This window comes from Palaemon carinicauda, chromosome 9, assembly GCF_036898095.1.
Source record: "Palaemon carinicauda isolate YSFRI2023 chromosome 9, ASM3689809v2, whole genome shotgun sequence".
NCBI classification, from domain to species: domain Eukaryota; kingdom Metazoa; phylum Arthropoda; class Malacostraca; order Decapoda; family Palaemonidae; genus Palaemon; species Palaemon carinicauda.
Genome location: NC_090733.1, coordinates 129125727 through 129143373, shown reverse-complemented (window position 1 = coordinate 129143373; position 17647 = coordinate 129125727). Strand labels below are relative to the sequence as shown.

Sequence of the window (17647 nt, the reverse complement as noted above, 5' to 3'; positions counted from 1 at the left end):
ATATAATTAACCCAATCTTAATTTTTTTTTGTGGGGATGAATATTACAGGAACATATATACGAGTCATTTAGGTAACCTAGTATTATCAAGGATTTGAAAACAAAGGAATATTCTCACACGAGAAAAAAAGCATCTCTGTAGAAAAGAAGTTTCAAAACCAAACTCAATAAGTTTCTTTAGAAAATGACAGATGATATAGTCTACGTTACATCTCGTACTTCATCGTTCCATTTATATGTTGCAGTCGAGACAAGTGTTGAAAATATGATAGAAAATGTTATGATATCTTATCTCTACATTAACCAGATATGCAGAGAACGTTACCATTAAAAAAATGGTCCAAAGAATTTATATTAACGCTCTTCAAACACTGGTTGATCTTTCGGTTGTCATTTCTATAACATCATCAGTTCACCTGTTCCTATAATAAATCCAGAGAAACTCCAATGATACACAAACGACACTTATAGGTGCTACTTACAAACAAGAGCACCGGTCTATCATAAAATCGTTTTCAATCGACAGATTACTGCACTTCCGTGGTAGCAGCAGTATGTAGTAAATCTGGAGAAATCTAATTAGTATTCAATTCATTAAATACAAAAGACACTTAGGTGCTTCTTTCAGACTAAAGCCCCATTCTACATACAATTGGTTTCCATCTACATATCAATACTTAACATGGCATTAATAGCAGCTTACATAAATAATAAATGATAAATCTTGATGCAAAAGGGCTTTGTTTTCAAATTTACTGAATCTGTTGAATATTGTTCCATTTCCATACAATATTACGTTTTTATGATAAAATAGAAAGTATCTAAACTTATTCCAAATCATTTGATAAATCAGTTAATAAAAGAACCCCAATCAACTAAAATAAAATATAATTTCGAAAGTGAAACTTATTTCAAGTGACGTAATTTCCCTTATAAACGTTACATTCCTCTTCTAAAATCCTTCAAACTTGACACGTAACATGATTTTCCCGAATAAATTTCTATGAAGTGAGATTAAAACAACCCATTAGATGCGCATGGAGCACTTTAGCTCCTGTATTACAGTATTTGGTACACCAAATTCACCAGCATTTACAATCCCGTTACGTAACACTTTTTTTTTTTTTTTTTTTTTTTTTTTTTTTTTTTTTACTGAGAGTTTACATAATAAGAACATAAGGGTAACAATAATAAAAATGGACAATATCACTACTCATAATATCGTATTGATTGTAAGCTCTTAAAACATTCTTAATAATCCTCCCTTCGAGAGATTATTCCTAACATGCTAAAGGTAATCATCTTCTCCCTAGTTTGCAATTTGCCTTTCTTAAAGGCTTTGGACCATGTGATAACCTTAAAGTTACTAATGCTGTGCAGAAATCTCATGATTATGGTCAGGAAGTTTGTATGATTGGCCTTGATTATAGTATTTTTTTTTTTAATGTGTTAATCACGGGGCATTTGTTTTTAAACTCAGTTAGGAGTAGGTGGGTCTTTTCTTAGCATTATCATTTAATTTTAAGTAATAGATTGCAAAGATCTGTTGTTTATTCACAGTAGAGATATCAAGACAAACTTCACTTGAGTTACATATGTTATAACGGTATGCTTTAAAAGTAATAGATGGAATAATAGAGGAATCTATTTATTTACAAAAGTGTACAAAATATACTTCAAAAATTTCATGTGAAAACTAATGTATGTAATTTTTTAATTATTAAACTATGTTGAATACAGCCTGTAGTAGCTATTTTGATACACAAGCACAAAAGTAGGGATTAATGTGATATAGTGGCATAGAAAGTATGATAGTAAACTAGGCGTAGGCCTATGCCTAAGTATAGATATTTTTCTGTCTAATATAACTGGTAGTTCTAATATGTATACGTATATATACATACGCTCTACACACAGTTTCTTCATGATGGCTCATAATTATATAGTTTTTTCGCAGATTTTATTCATATAAAATTATCTACTGCCATTTTATGTCGGTACTTTTTTATTCAATAGTAAATCTTACTTATTCAATATATTAAAATTGTACAAGTTAATTAAGATAGTATTGATATTGGTAATAATTCATAGAATTTGCTGAAGTGCTTTTATAATGAAAATTACAATCAGCGTAGCTTGTCAGTTAGATATACATTAGTTACCGTCAAAATAAATTTTCTTTAATAAAATATATGTACCGTTTTCTTTTACCATTTGTCGTTCTCGAAAATAGTAGGTGCGTTCATGAAAAGTATCTAAACAACGCAAAACAGCTGCTACTTTTAAACTTTATAAATCCAATAAATGACAAATGATATTAGTAAAAAATGTGTTTAGAAAGCCCGTAATAGTTCAGCCAGCCGTATAGGAAATTTACTTAAAAGGCCCATGGCCTAATTATAAAAAGAACTAAAACACCCAGTGTGATGGACGTATTTTTGTCAGGGGTCCCACTTTTAGGGAATTTGTCCCTACTTAGGAAATTTTAGTTGTTTTGGACACAAGCATGAGAATACCCATCTACCTGTAAACATTAAAAATTGAATAACTTACGTTTTATGGAGTTTTTTAGGTTTCTTGATTCAACTATTTTATGAATATATCTTTCAGAAAACACATTAAAGTCATAGCACAAAAACCGCGTCATTTGTTTAAGAAATATAATTCAGGGTATATGAGTTCGCAAAAAAAATTTATAAAAGTGAAACAGTATACTACAACTATAGAATATACAACAGTAAGCCTATGTATGACATTTAGTCATCTTTCAATTTAGTAGAAGAATAGCTAACCTGGAGAAATTAACTCTGATTTCGGGATATTTTAGGGATGGTCTAGGGAAATCTACCCTATGATTGACAGCCATATTGAATTATTACTGTCAAAGACGCAGAAGAACAAGGCGGACTGAAAAGTTCTTGTCGTTTATAGCTATAGTGTTTCTCCAAGAAATGAAGACATTATGTAAGAACACCATTTCTAACTTTTTTTTCTTTAAGTTCTCGCTAATATTTTATTGCTTAAATATCTGGACATGTGAATAACTAGCGATAATATCACGAGGGTCTTAAAAGGCCGAAGTCAATTTGGGATTACAGTTTCGGCCAAATTCGGGATTTTTTATTTTTTTATTGTTTACTTATATATTTTTGAGAGGATTTTAACGAAAAATTTTCTAGAATCTTCCGCAAATTAAGGATTACGGAGATATATGCCGATGAGCATTGTTACTTATTGTTATCTCGAGGATTATTTATACTGCCATGTTACTTTTTCTCCCGATGGTATTTTGTTTTTTCGTCAATATATTGCTTTATTGTCCTTGTTTTTGGTTATGAATTGTCGGAACTGCCAATCAACCTTTTTTTTCCGTTATTCAGACATGCAATAAATGTTGCTATCTAACTTGCTTCTCCTGTTTTAAGGTCTTTGGACGTTTTCATGGACATCACATAATTACACGAACTCCAGAAGTTAATAGTTTATATAGAAGAAATTGATCCACTACTTCCACCATTTGCACCGGTTATTCTATTTAAGGTAAGTGAATTGGCTAACCAAAAGATGTATTTTGTCTTACAGGGGCATGTTCCCACCTTTCTAAGTGAGGTAAGGGGACAGGGACCCTGGGACTTAAGAAGGTGTGTTTGGGTTAGACGGTTTCCGTTATGTTATACTTTTTCTCCTAGGGTAGGTTAGGTGTGTTAATTTAGGCAAGACATCTCTGGTTTTACACTGTCTCCAAGGTTAGGTTAGGTGGTGGTGTTTAGGTTACAGCTTCTATTTTATACATTTGCTCCTAAGTTAGGTCAGGTGGGTGTGTTCAGGTTAGACAACTTCTTTTTGTACATTTTGGTAAACCTAAAATATACCTACATTTTCCCATAGGTTAGTTCAGTTAGGTGTGCTAGGTTAGACGGCTTTTATTTTGGACGGATTCTCCAAGGTTAGGTTAGTTGGATTTATTTATGTTAGATGGCTAATTACAGTATACGTTTTCTCCCAGGTTAGGTGGATGTGTTTAGAGTAGGCAGGGGTTTTTAGGTAAGATAGGTTTTATTTAACCTATTTTCTGTATTTTCCTACCCAAAAGCCACAATTCCCTGCTGTGTACCCCATTATTGTACAGTAGGTATTAAGGTTAAATATGTGTAGAAAACACTAAGCTAGAAATAATTTTTTTTTTATTGAATGTTCGTGATTGGCTGAAACTGATTTTACCACTTTATAATCTAATCATATTTGTTACGTATTTTTATGGATTTTTATTTGACAGTAATGAAATTAGGTCCTACTAAAGATTTTTTTTTTTCGTGAAGCTGTTGCTGGTGATGAAATTGTGAGAAGACTGCATTATTTTTGTAAATATTCTGCCCTATAAAAGTGTAAGAAAGAATCATGAATTTTAGAGGATTTATTGACATAAGTACAGCCTGTGGACAACTTATTTAACTAATATGTAAAATAAATCCTTTGTTATAACTGTAGCCTATAGACCCTCTGTATAAAAAATATCCTTTGATTGCAAATACTTTCACAATCTGTGACAAATATACACATGCTCAAGTTATTCCCAGGGGGTCCTCTTAACATTCAGTGTCTACAGCCTATTTTAATAGTTCGCAGTATCAGCCATGCCCACTCGATTATTTCCAAGACTCGCCTGCGCTCTCTCTCTCGGTCACTCTCACACTCTCGCTCTCTCTCGGTCACTCTCACACTCTCGCTCTCTCTCGGTCACTCTCACTCTCTCTCGGTCACTCTCACACTCTCGCTCTCTCTTGGTCACTCTCACACACTCACTCTCGGTCACTCTCACACTCTCGCTCTCTCTAATTAATGCTAGAATGCCCCAATCATTTGAAAATCATTCCATATGAAGACCAAGAAACAAAACCCCAGATGTAAATGTTTATATATTTAGATTAGTCCTTATGCCAGCATGGAGACTTCCAAAAACACAGTATGTAAAAGGTCTAGGGTAGACCTGTCTTTTAGGTATACATGTATCAACTAAGAAGTTTATATGTGAAATTGTCTTCATTAGTACAGAAAAAAGCTGATGAAAAAATTGCAATTAGAAACATGGCTTTTTATCATATTTGTATGTGATTATATTTTTAGAATGCCGTCATGTGATACAATGTTATTTAAATTTTTAATTGGATAAAATTTGTAAAGCATAGCATTAGATAAGCGTTAATCTGCTCTATAGGTCAAGAAGCGGGCCACATATTTATCCTACGGGCCAACCAAGGGAAAGGCCCGTGCCAACATCAAGTGTTGGCTTTAATACCCCAACAACAACCACATATTGCTAGCGGCTGAGAAAAATTGAGCTTTAAACTAGAAAATAGTCTTGTCTAGCATCAAACTGTCTTTTTTTTCTTTAGATTTAACATCGAATAGTGGTTCCTGTTGAAAATAAGAGGTTTGTACCAGATTGAGATTTAAATAGGGTGTGCCATTTAAAGGCTGCTGTTTCATTGGTACTACTTAAAATCAATTGTATATGTATGTATAAATCACTATAAAGTATCTAGAGAAAGTTCAAATACTAACTACTGTATCCTGGATGAGTTAACTAGTGTAGATTACGGAGCAAAGGTGTAAAGTGTTAATTATCCCTTTGTAACACAGTTTTAATCAGTGTTTAAAATCATTGTATACTTCTGTTTAACCACATTGTAATTGCCATAAATTGTGGAGCTTTCTTCAATGCAGATTCAGTCTTTGGTCTCAATGGAAGTAGAATTAGGTTTTGTGACCAATCCCACAAAAGCGGAAATTTCTATTATTCTTAGGATACAGTAATAGGATACTTGAAACTGGAAACTTATGGCCAAGGAAATAGATACTGTAAATTGTTATTGGTGATTGACAGGTATTAATACATTTAAATCAAGTCTACCAATGGTTGCAGATAGAAAACAAGGACGATTTACCTCGATTTCTTAGAGAGGGAGAAAATGATATTATTATTATTATTATTACTATCCAAGCTACAACCCTAGCTGGAAAAGCAAGATGCTATAAGCCCAGGGTCCCCAATCGGGAAAATTGAGGTCATTCCTTTTGAAATGATTGCAAATCAAAATGTCTTGGTTGAAATTTTCGTTTTATCTCGTATAGTTAATTCCTGAAGGTCTAAGCCGGGTTAATGTCTATCTGTTACTTTAGTAGCTGTCAGTGGTTATTTTTCCCAACTTTACTCACTAGTGAAGAGACTTGGAAATTTAATGCATTTTCATTGCAACATAATTATGCGAGTTATGTTCTTAGGAAATTTAGCTCAATTTGATTTAGTAAGTCATTACAGTAGTTGAAATTGATGTATTAGATATGAGAGAGATTCTATTTGCTTATTCATGTGATTCAAGCCTCATTATGACCCATTCCAACTCATACAGTACCTAAGTGCTATAGTTTGCTGCTATAATTGGAGAAAACAGACTAGTTTAGAGTAAGAACGACATATGGCACTTTTATTTAGTTTTCCTTAGTTACGACACAATTTAACTATTTTACGAATTTATCTTTCAGAGAACACATTGAAATCCAAGTACAAGTAAGCCCATCATTTTGTGTAAAAAAAATATTTTGTAAGTTGGCAAAATTTATATTGATCAAAGTAAAGCTATATTACAGTCAAAGAATATTCAAAATTCTATGCATAGGCTAACATCTACTTTTGGTTCAATTTTGTTGAAAAATAGCCTACCTGGAGAAATTAATTTGGATTTGAGTACATTTTAGGGAAGGTCTAGGGAAGTCTCGGACAGCTGCCTAAAAATTATTTCTGTCAAAGACACACAGGAAGAAAGTCTACTCTTGTCGTTTAGCTATAGTGTTTCTGCAAGAAATGATGGCAATAGATAAGAACACAATTTCTAGACTTGCTTGGCTTACATTCTGGCGCATAATAAGTCCATTCTTTAACTTTTGTGTCAAAGCTGTATATTTCCATTAATTCTTGTGAAGCACTGGTTTATTCCTTGATTTCTAGGGAAGTCTTGATGTTTTGCAAAGAGCTACCATTGCCCTACTGTATGTCATGATGCCTTCCTTGTCACTCCTCCAGTTTGTGCATGATTAGCAATTTTACATCAAATGTTACACTTAGAAGTGAGGGTAAAAGATGTGAGTTCATTCAAAGGAGGTTAGGTTTCCCTAGAGTGGGAAGGTTTTTAAAGTGTTGTACCTGTAATTGTTTATTTGGTCATTGTGGTTTTAGATTAAGTCTGCTTTAGTCGGGGGCCTCTACTCGCAGAGTTGCGTAACAGTTGTTCCGGCACCAAAAGCAAATCTTAACTCATTACCATTAAAATACATTTCGGCAACAGCTGAAACTATCCGTAAAACTTTTATCAAGGTGTAACTACCCTCCACATTTTAGAGGGGGGGTAGCGGCGTGTAGGAACCACCACTCCACTCACACTTGCAGAAGCCAAACAAGTTACAGTACTTATCATTTTGCCTGAGAAGGGAGTAGACGTCTTTCTCCTCCACTTTACTCTGTTTTCAACATGTAGAAGACAAATGGACTTAAAATAAAATCTTCCCTTTTTCTTGTATGTAAGAGTGATTGCATCCCTATTTAAGAATGCGGGTTTGTTCAGGCAGGGAAGGACTCGGTTACGGAACCTAGTCTGCCGGGTGGCAGATCTTCATGATCTAAGATTCTCCTTGTAATGTGTGTAGGGAGTGGCCTCCCTCCCAGCACAGCAATTTAGCAGTCTGCAGAAGATGGAAAAGGGGGATTCTTTGCCTTCAGGGTCATCCTCGAAGTCGAAGAAACCTTGCTGTCTTTCTCAGACAGCTCGGTCCTGTCACTCCGACTGCCTGGTTGGTCTCGTCTGGAAACTGCTCGGGTATGAGTGGAGACGCCTTGACCCTCAGACAACCTTGCTGATACGTTCTCTGTTGCTTACCCTAGAGAAGCAGCACAGACTTTGACCGTAGAGGAACCTTTTTCCCTTCAAGCGATGCATCAGCTGTGTCCGTCCTTGGGGCTCCCGGATGCCCTTTGTACGAAATGGCTTCCTGGTATCCTGCAGCAAGGGATATGGGGCGACGTCATACTTACTTCACCCAAGATTGCTTACGATCCTTCTACTCAACACTGGCCATATGTGCGTTCACCTTATCATCAGAACGCACCTGCTTAGCGTTTGCCATACTCCTCTTGTCAAGGCTCGCCTTGTGCACTCTCACCTCTACCGATGAAACGGGTTGTTGCCTCTTCAAAGGTGGTCACTTTCTTGAAGGAGAAGCTTTGGTTCTAAGACCTAGCGCAGGCAATCAAGCAGGCGGTTTCAGGACCGGCCCTAACTACTCCAGCAGTTCCACCTCCAGGTACTCCAGTGATTCCCTTGGAAGTTTCAGGTTCCTTGGAGAGGAACTGAATGTGGTGATTTTGGCTAACTTTACTCACTAGCGAAGAGACTGTTGCAAATCAGATGTATGATCCTAGATGAAGAAGGTTGGTCGTATCTGCGTACCAAGTCCTCTGACATTGGTTACGACTCTGCTTTGGGGAAAGTAGACATGATTCCCATCAAGTCTGAGGAAGAAGAGACGGGAACAGCGAACGGATACCCCTCCTCTAAGGGACTCTGTCCATCCAAGAACGAGTTGAGGCTTGAGATCTCTGAGAGAGGTCACGTATATGGACAACTACGACAACTATGGTATCGACTCATACCGATAGATCTGGATCTGGCGGGCTCAAGTTCTTCGGCACCTAGAGTGCCTTCCTTCTTTTCCTTGCCCATTGAGGAGGTTATACCTAGGGAATCGGTGAGTAAGGACACCACTTCACTTCTTGCTGACTTCACCATCCTTCCACGAGAGCGAAAGGATACAAAAACAATTCCAAAGAGTTGGACCTCGGCCTCTTGCCAACGGAGTTCCGGGAATACACCTCAGTTTCTAGGTCCTCTCCCCGTATGACTGGAATACAGTAGCCTTTTCCCGAGGTCTTGCTCCTCTACTCTGTAGATCAGTTGATGACTTTGACCTTCCCAGGGCTCCTATGGATGTGAGCTCGGGAGAGGAATAACCCATTGGTGACAGATCTGATTTCACTGAGGGCATACTGCCTTCATCCGCCAGCCCTAAAATCACCTCCTTGGAGCAGAAAGATGCCGATCATGTCTTTCTGCAAGTCCTCTGCTGCATTGGGAAGGTCAACTCCTTGAGGGAGTCAGAACCTATTCCATCTGAGAGAACAGACACCGTCCTTGATCTCCTTGACACTCCCTGTCCCACCAAGGCTAAGGTAGCTTTGTCTTGGTTGAGAGGGGGTCAGGTGTGCCAAAAGAAGAGCATATGCTCAAGTGACAGGAAACTCACGGTCTTTGAGGTGCGTGAACTTGTCTCGGTTATATCCTCCACTATATGTCAGTTAAAGGAAGTTCAACGAGGTGGTGGACGACGACCCATCCCTTCTCCATCTAAATCTGGCAATTGTGGCTTTGATCCAGAATCTACCCTAGGACAAGCTCTCCTTTTTGTCGGTAGGGTTCTCTGAAGTGGACATTACAAACGTGGAGCAGGTGGCAAAGTATTTTTTGCAAGCCGCTTCTTGGATATTCCATAGGGCAGTAGCTTCGCTACGGCTTCACACCTGGATGTTATCTAGAAACTTCTCACAGCGTGAAGCTTTTCACAGCCAGTTGTGAGAAGGATGGCTGGATACCTCAAGAGACTAATCTTCCACCGCCTATCAGGTGAAATGGTCTTTCTTCTGTGGTTGGTGCTCTGGAACTATCCCAGTTATAGCGAAGTTTTTGTTTTACCTCAGGGAGGAAAAACACTTCTTAGTGTCGGTGGTGAAAGCCTATCGTTTGGCCTTAAGCCTTGCTTTTAGACTAAACGGATTAACATTTCCTCCTCAACGGAATTCTCTCTCCTCATACGAAGCTTCTTCAAGTTCACATGCCCTCAGTCAGAATCGGACCACCTTACAATGTAGTACATGTGCTGCAATCCCTGAAAGGAGCGCCTTACGGACCTCTTAGTCTGTCCTCAGATCGTGACCTGACCCTAAAGATTTTTTTTCCTGTTAGCCCTGCCCTATGCTAAATGAGTCGGCAAGCTACACGGTCTATCCTATGACATTGTCCATTCAAAGGGATGGGGGAAAGTGACTCGACTTTCTTTGAATTTTAGCCAAGACTCAAAATCCAGCTACAGTATAGCGGATCCTAGATTTGGGCCTTTCCAGAGTGAGTGTGTCTGTACTGTAACAAGTGACCCTGATCAACTGTTACTATGCCCTTTTAGGGTGCTGAGGAAATCCTTAAACAGAATGTTCAAGCTCATCTGTAGGTCAATAGCCTGTTCTTAAGCTCAAGTAGGGTCAAGAGTAGAATTATAAAGAGCATGATCTCTTCTTAGATAAGGTAGGTGATCGAACTAGCCCTTCACCCGTACTTGACCCCTCTTAACTGTAGACCTAGAGCTGGTGATGTCAGGGGTGTTAGTACATCCCTGGCATTAAAAAAAAACTTCATTTCGATGCAGGTCTTAAAAACGGGCATGTGGAAACATCTAGCAACGTTCACCTCCCTCTATCAGGAAGACATAACCCACAGGAGCCTTGACAGTCTCTCCATAGGTCCTGTGTTGGTTTCACAAAATGTGATCAATAACACTTTGGCTCCCTTGTAGGACAAGTAGCAAGCAGTTGAGGGCAGATGTTACCCAGTTGTAAGTTTCTGTTATGAATGTGCATATGACTAGCCTTTTGGTCTTTTACTCTCCCCTCTCTTGGGGCTCGAAGATCCGAGGAACTCTGCAAACTGGTCTCATGTGACTGCAGGTGGGTACCACTGTCCCTTGTGTAACCTGATATGTGCAATATTTATCTACGATTTCCAAGCGAGGGAGGAATAGAGAAAGACAGGTAAGAGAGGAGCTTAACTCCAGGGTATGTCTTAAGTGGCTGAGTTGCAATACCTAGTTCTCACACCTTTGCACAATTGCTTAAGCCGTTATCTCTCATTGAGAGGTGGAGAGATGATACTGTACGCTCTTCCACAGCTCATGCGAAGCATAAGTCTCTCTTCAGATCAGTGACCAGCCAGTTGGTTTTGGAATTCCACCCACCTAAATGTGAGACACTATAATAGAGAGCTGAAAGGTTTGTAATTGATGCCAGAACAAACGACAAGTTCGGAACCTGTAGCTCTTTACACATACTGGCCCTCCATTACCTACCCCCAGAAGTCCTGCCTGCAATTGCAAAGTGGCTTGTTTTAGCTACAGCGTGTGTGAGGGGGATGGTTGGTCTTCGTTCCCGCTAGCTAGTTATGGGTAATTACACATTACTAAAAGTTTTACGGCCAGATTCAGCTGTTGCTGAAATATATCTACATAGTAAAGAGCTTCAGGTTTGTATGGTGAGGAAAAACAAAAATTATTTCCAAATTCATCATATAGGGTCGTTTCAAACCAAACCCTAAGATAAACTTAGCTAACACTTGTAAGATAAGGTTGATGTAAAAGATCTAAATTTTGGGGCGACAATGTAATTTTGTTAATTGTAGTGATAATGAATGAATATATTCTTATTTCAGTTCATGAATGCCTTAAAAAAATCATCCAGCAACTTTCCGAAATGTCTCTAAAAGCGCTGCCATGTATGAGCAAGTTAGAATCATCACTTTGCTTGCTTAATGCAAAAGAAATAGAAATTGGGTAAGATTTTTGTTGTTTTAGTAACTACTGTACTTTGAGATGTGTTATGAGCTGTAGTTACATAAGTCTATGACCAATCTCTGACGAGTTAAAAGGATAATATACAATAGTTATTTTTTCATGGTTTTACTGTCAATAACTCAATGTATATCTACAGTATGGTCTTGTAATTGAACAGATGGTTTTTACACATTTTTTGGGAAACTACCTTATGTTACCAAAATTATCCTAAAGCTTTGAACATATCTCATGAGAAATATACTGTAATGCTTACACAACACATCTTTGCAAAACCTTAGTAAAGGGTTTAATATAACCCCAGTAGAGTTTAGATAATACACACACTTGCTCCTTAGTCATCCCTCGAAGGTTGTGATTTAGTTTATTTGCACATGGAGACCTGTGATTTGAATTGGTTAATAATTTTGGGGTTTTATGGATTCTTGTGCTGTTCTCTCATATGATTGGTGCATTCCATGATGTTCTTGCTCCCCCATCTCCTCTCCTTAATACTGTACTGTATTGTTCCTTTTCCTTTTTATCTCTCGTACTATACTCTTTACCATTTATTGGAGTTGCTGTAATTTGATACTTTCCTGTTTAATAATGATAACAATAATAATAGTCTTGGTAAAACTATTTAAAATAATCGTATGTGCTTTACAAAATAACTTTGTGTGTAACACCTGCAAACTATTTGACAAAAAGCTATCCATATAAAAATATTACTAGCTCAGCTATAACCCTAGTTATAAAAGACGCAAGATGCTATAAGCACAAGGGCTCCAACAGGGAAAATAGACCAGTGGTGAAAGGAAAGGAAACAGGTTGAATGATGGGCCTGAGTGTACCCTCAAGCAAGAGAACTCCAACCGAAGACAGGGGAAGACTATGGTACAGGGGGTATGACACTACCCAAGACTAAAGAACAATGGTTTGATTTTAGAGTGTCCTTCTCTTAAAAGAGCTGCTTACCATAGCCTAAGAGTCTCTTCCACCCTTACTAAGCGGAAAGTAGTCACTGAACAATTACAGTATTGATTTAACCCCTTGTTGAGTGAAGAAAAATTTTTCAGTTATCTTAGTGTTGTCAGGTGTTTGAGAAAAAAGGAGTGTGTAAAGAATGTCAGACTATTTGGTGTATGTGTAGGCAAAGGAAAAAAGAACTGTAACCAGAGAGGAATCCAGTGTAGTAATATCTGGCCAGTCAAAACAACCCAATAACTAGTCTCAATGGGTGGCTGGTTGGCCAACCTACCTACAATAAAGATTATTAAAAGAAGCTCTTAGTGTACATACAGTATGATTAAGGGAATTGCCAGAACCCTTGAAACAGTTGGTCATGTTCACTATGTAATTATGCCAGGTTTATGTAGAGTACCAAAACTACATTTTTTGGAAACCTTATTGTGTAAGCAATTAGAAAAGAATGTTTTTATTTGCCGTGATAGTTAAATGGTAGATATCCTGAATGTTACAAAATGGATGCCATAAGAAAAGGTTTTAGTTAATATATCAGCTTCTAAAATACCTAAAAATATGACTTAGACAGCTAAATCAACATTTTCAGGGCTAAGGAATTCAATGATATTAAAATGCTTAAGCTAGATTCAACCATAACTTATTTGACTGAAATATTCCATTTTATTGAATATCACAAATAATCGGACATGAATATTCCACAAAGTTAGTGTTCATTAAGAACCAATATGATCCTCATTACAAAAAGTTTTAATCTTTTAGGCAACCAAAAAGTCTTTTCATACCATCATCATCGTCATCATCAGTTTCATATTGCTCTGCATGTCCTCATCATTTTAACACCCTGCTGTATTGGCAAAGATTGTTGCAGGATAAGTTCTTTGTTCTGCAAAAAACATCGAGCAGAAGAACAATCTATTATGCACTGGCAAATAACCATGTCAATGGAGGCCTTTGGAGTTGGAAGGATATGTTTTATGGTTAGTTTCAGCTAATCATTGGACTCCTTATGACAGCTACTCTGCAGGGGATCCAACTGAGGATCCTGCAGAGCAATGCTGTCCTGTCCCCACACTGTCTTGGGTATGGACTCTCAGGTCATGTTGTCTCAGAGCTCAAAGGGCAGGAGGTAGCTTGTCATTTCCTGTCATATGGTTGTTGAAGAGATGCCATTGCAGTTTGAAGATGGTCTTGATGTAGGTGCTTTTGGAGGAGTAGGCTGCACAGTCGAAGCTAGCCAGAGTGGCCAACGTAGCTTTTGTTGGAAGCATTTATAGCGAACTGATTACATCTCTTATCTGACTTCATGTGGCCTTTGATGCCAAGTTGCTTTTCCCATATGAAAATCGTCCAGTGTTGTCAGTGTCGGTGAGCGCTTGGAAGGCTGACAAAACCTTTGTTCTTTGTGTCCATATTGCATATTGCTCTCCATTCAGCTCTATCCCCATAACCTCAGAGGCCATGGAAATGGATATGCTCTTCAGCTGAGGTCATAGTTTGCTGTGACTAATACTAGGACATCAGTATTTGAGGAGAAGAAAACCATCTGTTCAATTGATGGGTTTTGCTCAAATGCCAGGACAGCCTGATAGGTAAACAGAGTCTGCTTTCATGATTATCTTGGAATAGCAACCCTTCGTTCCTTCTGGTATGGCCTGATGTACTGTATGATGTACTATTGTACTCTAGACCTTGCAAGATAGTTGGTCCGTTCAGCCTTCGTCTTGTTATCCCAAAGGATGCTGCTCATTACTTCAGTGATTTTCATTGCAAATATTCAACACCAGATTAATGCTACAGCGGATACACAGATAAAATTAACGAGATTCAATAACCTAACAAGATATCACGAGGATCATTGAGAGCAAAGAAAACAAACTGTGCAATCGATCCAATACCAATATCTGAAATAACTGGAGTAAGAAAATTTTCCTGTGTAGCCGATATAATTATGAGAATAGAAAATACAAGCATCGATGAGTGTTTCCCAAGTCTGAGGAAAGGGCTCTAATCACACGAGTTCTGAAAAGTGCTCTAGATTATCAGGAGTGAAGCTCATAGTCCTATTTTGAATCTATCCTTTATTTCTAAAGTGCTAGAATGTAATTCTTGAACAACTACTTAATCATTTAGAAGAAATAGAACCTTACCAGACAACCAGTCTGCTTACAGATAATTATACTCTACAGAGACAGCTATCTGTTGTTGTAAATATGCTAGAAATGATGGATGAAAATGAATGTGGTATTTTAATATTACTCAATCTTAGTGCTGTTTTTGACACAGTTGTGAATGAATTCAGGACCTTCCGAATTGAGTTTGTACTGTTACAGATGACAGTACACAAGAAGTTACAAAAAAATCAATCGCTCCATGAAATGGTTGATTGAACGAACTCTACAAGCGGATTCGTCCCTTTCTGACAGGAGACATAGAGCTCATGACGCCACAGGCATTAGCACATCTGGCTAGCAAAGAGTTTGTGCGAAGCAGGTCTTACATGGGGTCATGTAGTGGAAACGTCGAGCTACATTCACCACCCATGACCTGCGAGACTTAACCCACAGGAGCCTCGACACGTTCTCCATAGGTCCTGTGGTGGCTATATAAAACATGATCAATAACACCTTGGCTCTAGAGTAGGATAAGTAGCAGTCGGTAGAGGGTAGATGATACCCGGCTGTAAGTCTAGTATGATAGGTGGATGACTGGCTTTTTCACTTTTCATTCTCCTCTCTCTTAGGGGTCAAGCAATCCGAGGAACTATACAAAAAGACCTCATGTCATTGTATCTTGTGTAACCTAATATATGTGTGTGTGTTACGTCCTTGATCTCAGAGCGAGGTAGGAGCTGGGTAACAGCTAGGTAAGAGGAGCATAGCTCCAGGTAAAGTCTTAGCTAGCCTGGTCACATTGCTTAGGTTCACTCCTTCGCACTATTGCTCAGGCTGTTATCTCTCATTAGGAGTTCGCTAGGTGATAGGATGTGCTCTTCCACAGCTCGTGCGAAGCACAAGAGTTGCACCTCAGGTCAGAGACCAGCCAGTTGATCTTGTACTTCCACCCACCTAAACGATGGTTTCCACGTAGTACAGCGCTGAATGGTTTTTATTTGGTGTCGGAACAAATGACAAATTTGGAAATAATTGTATGCTAACCATACAAACCTGAAGCTCTCTACACAATGTCCTGCCATCACCTAACCCCCCAGGAGCCTGCAATTGCAAAGTGGCTTATGATAGCTACTGCGAGTGTGTGTGGAGGGTAGTAGCACCTCGCTAAAAGTATTACAACTGGTTTCAAATGTAGCTGAAATATGACACCATAGTAAAGAGTCTCAGATTTGAATGGTTAGGACTAATAGAAATTATTTCCAAATTTCATATTTTCTTCCTAAAGGTTGTCAGGGTATGTTTGAACTTAATAGGGAGGTGATGGAAATGTTGACAAGAGTAAAGTACTGTAATTAGAAGTGACATTAATATAAATGATTTTGGATAATTTTTCCCAATACAGTATTAATTTATGTTTTTGAAGAGTATTTTTGACGACAGGACAGATAAAAGCAGTTTATTTTAGCGTGGATTTTATGATTATCCTTTGCAGTGTCTGAGAACTGCTGCTTAAAGGTATTGTTGATGAATATCAATGTGCTTTTGTTTCTGGAATGGAGAAGATGCAATAGGTCAAAAGCCATCTACAATTCTTCCAACCTGATCGGCATAATTTTTGGAGCCGTAAAGGGGAATTTAATTTGGTGTTCATATTTTTTTTTCTTAATAATTTCAGCTTATGTTCTTAAATTCATATGAATTAGGTATGTGGATTGCAGTAAACACAATATTTGGTCTTTACTAAGTGTGTTTGATATATAAGTGTAATGAGTGTTGTCTTTCTTTGGAGTGGTGCGACTTAATTGGATGGCGGATGAATCTGAGATTACCGTTTTATGGTTTCATTGGTACATTATTAGACTACAGAATTAGGGTTTGCAACTTGAGGTATTCTACAAAATTGACTCAATTCTTCGATTGTGTGTGCAAACTTCTGGTAACCTACATATTTTGTAAATGAATTAGTGGTAACTTTATTAAGTAGCTTTTTTTCTCACGCTTGTAGCCTAGTGTGTGTAGGAAAGGAGAGAGAGAGAATACGGTATTTCATACTAACTGCTTCTCATTGATCCAGATGAGAAGCAACTTTTGGATGTAGTACATTTTTGTTTGGTTTTCCACATGCATACCTTGATCATGCTTCTTAGTAATTTCTCTCATCCCCTCGAAGATCATTTATCTCCTTACCATCTTTCTAGATCATTTTGGGAGGGGGGCATTGTGTAGATGCTTTACAGTACTCTCTTGTAAACTTTATCGTAGCTATAGCGATCACCCATTTTTTAAAGAACACTCGGTCACAACTTTACTAAAGAAACCTCTAAAGACGCTAGCAAGATAACGGAAAATTACGCGACTTTTTTTTTCTCATGGTATGCTAGTCTCATTAGTACTGTACTTGTACAAAAAAAAAAAAAAAAAATAGGCATGAATAGGCATGTGGAAGGAAATAATTTCTTGGCCACTAATATAATGCTCATATATTAATTTGAATTTTCATGGTAGTATTCTGATTTTCTGGTACAGTATTCTGAGGGTGCCTCACACATTATTCTATATTATTTCTCTACTTGTTTTTTGAAGTTTTAATATTTTGTATATGAAAGCTTTAGTTAAATATTACTGTTCTTAAGTATTTTATTTTAATTGTTGATTACTTCTCTTGTAATTTATTTCCTTATTTCCTTTTCTCACTGGTCTGTTTTCCCTGTTAGAGCCCTTGCTTTTCCAGCTAGGGTTGTAGCTTAGGTGGTAATAATAATAATAATAATAATAATAATAATACTCTTAAAATGATATATTGGTGTATTTAAAAAAAAAAAAAAAAGCGTAGTGCACTACACCAGTTG

At 37.6% G+C, this 17647-nt stretch overlaps 1 long non-coding RNA gene across 4 annotated transcripts in view; it reads left to right on the top strand.

The window, feature by feature from the left end:
• LOC137647142 (uncharacterized) overlaps window positions 1-17647 on the top strand; it is a 32956-nt gene that overhangs the window by 3760 nt on the left and 11549 nt on the right. The window contains exons 1-3 of one of the 4 annotated variants that reach the window (XR_011045532.1): window positions 2899-2964; window positions 3426-3540; window positions 11583-11703. This is a non-coding gene — a long non-coding RNA (uncharacterized lncRNA). Of the gene's footprint in view, window positions 1-2898; window positions 2965-3425; window positions 3541-11582; window positions 11704-17647 lie in introns of those variants that run through there. The other 3 variants (XR_011045533.1, XR_011045535.1, XR_011045534.1) reach the window with 3 other exon arrangements.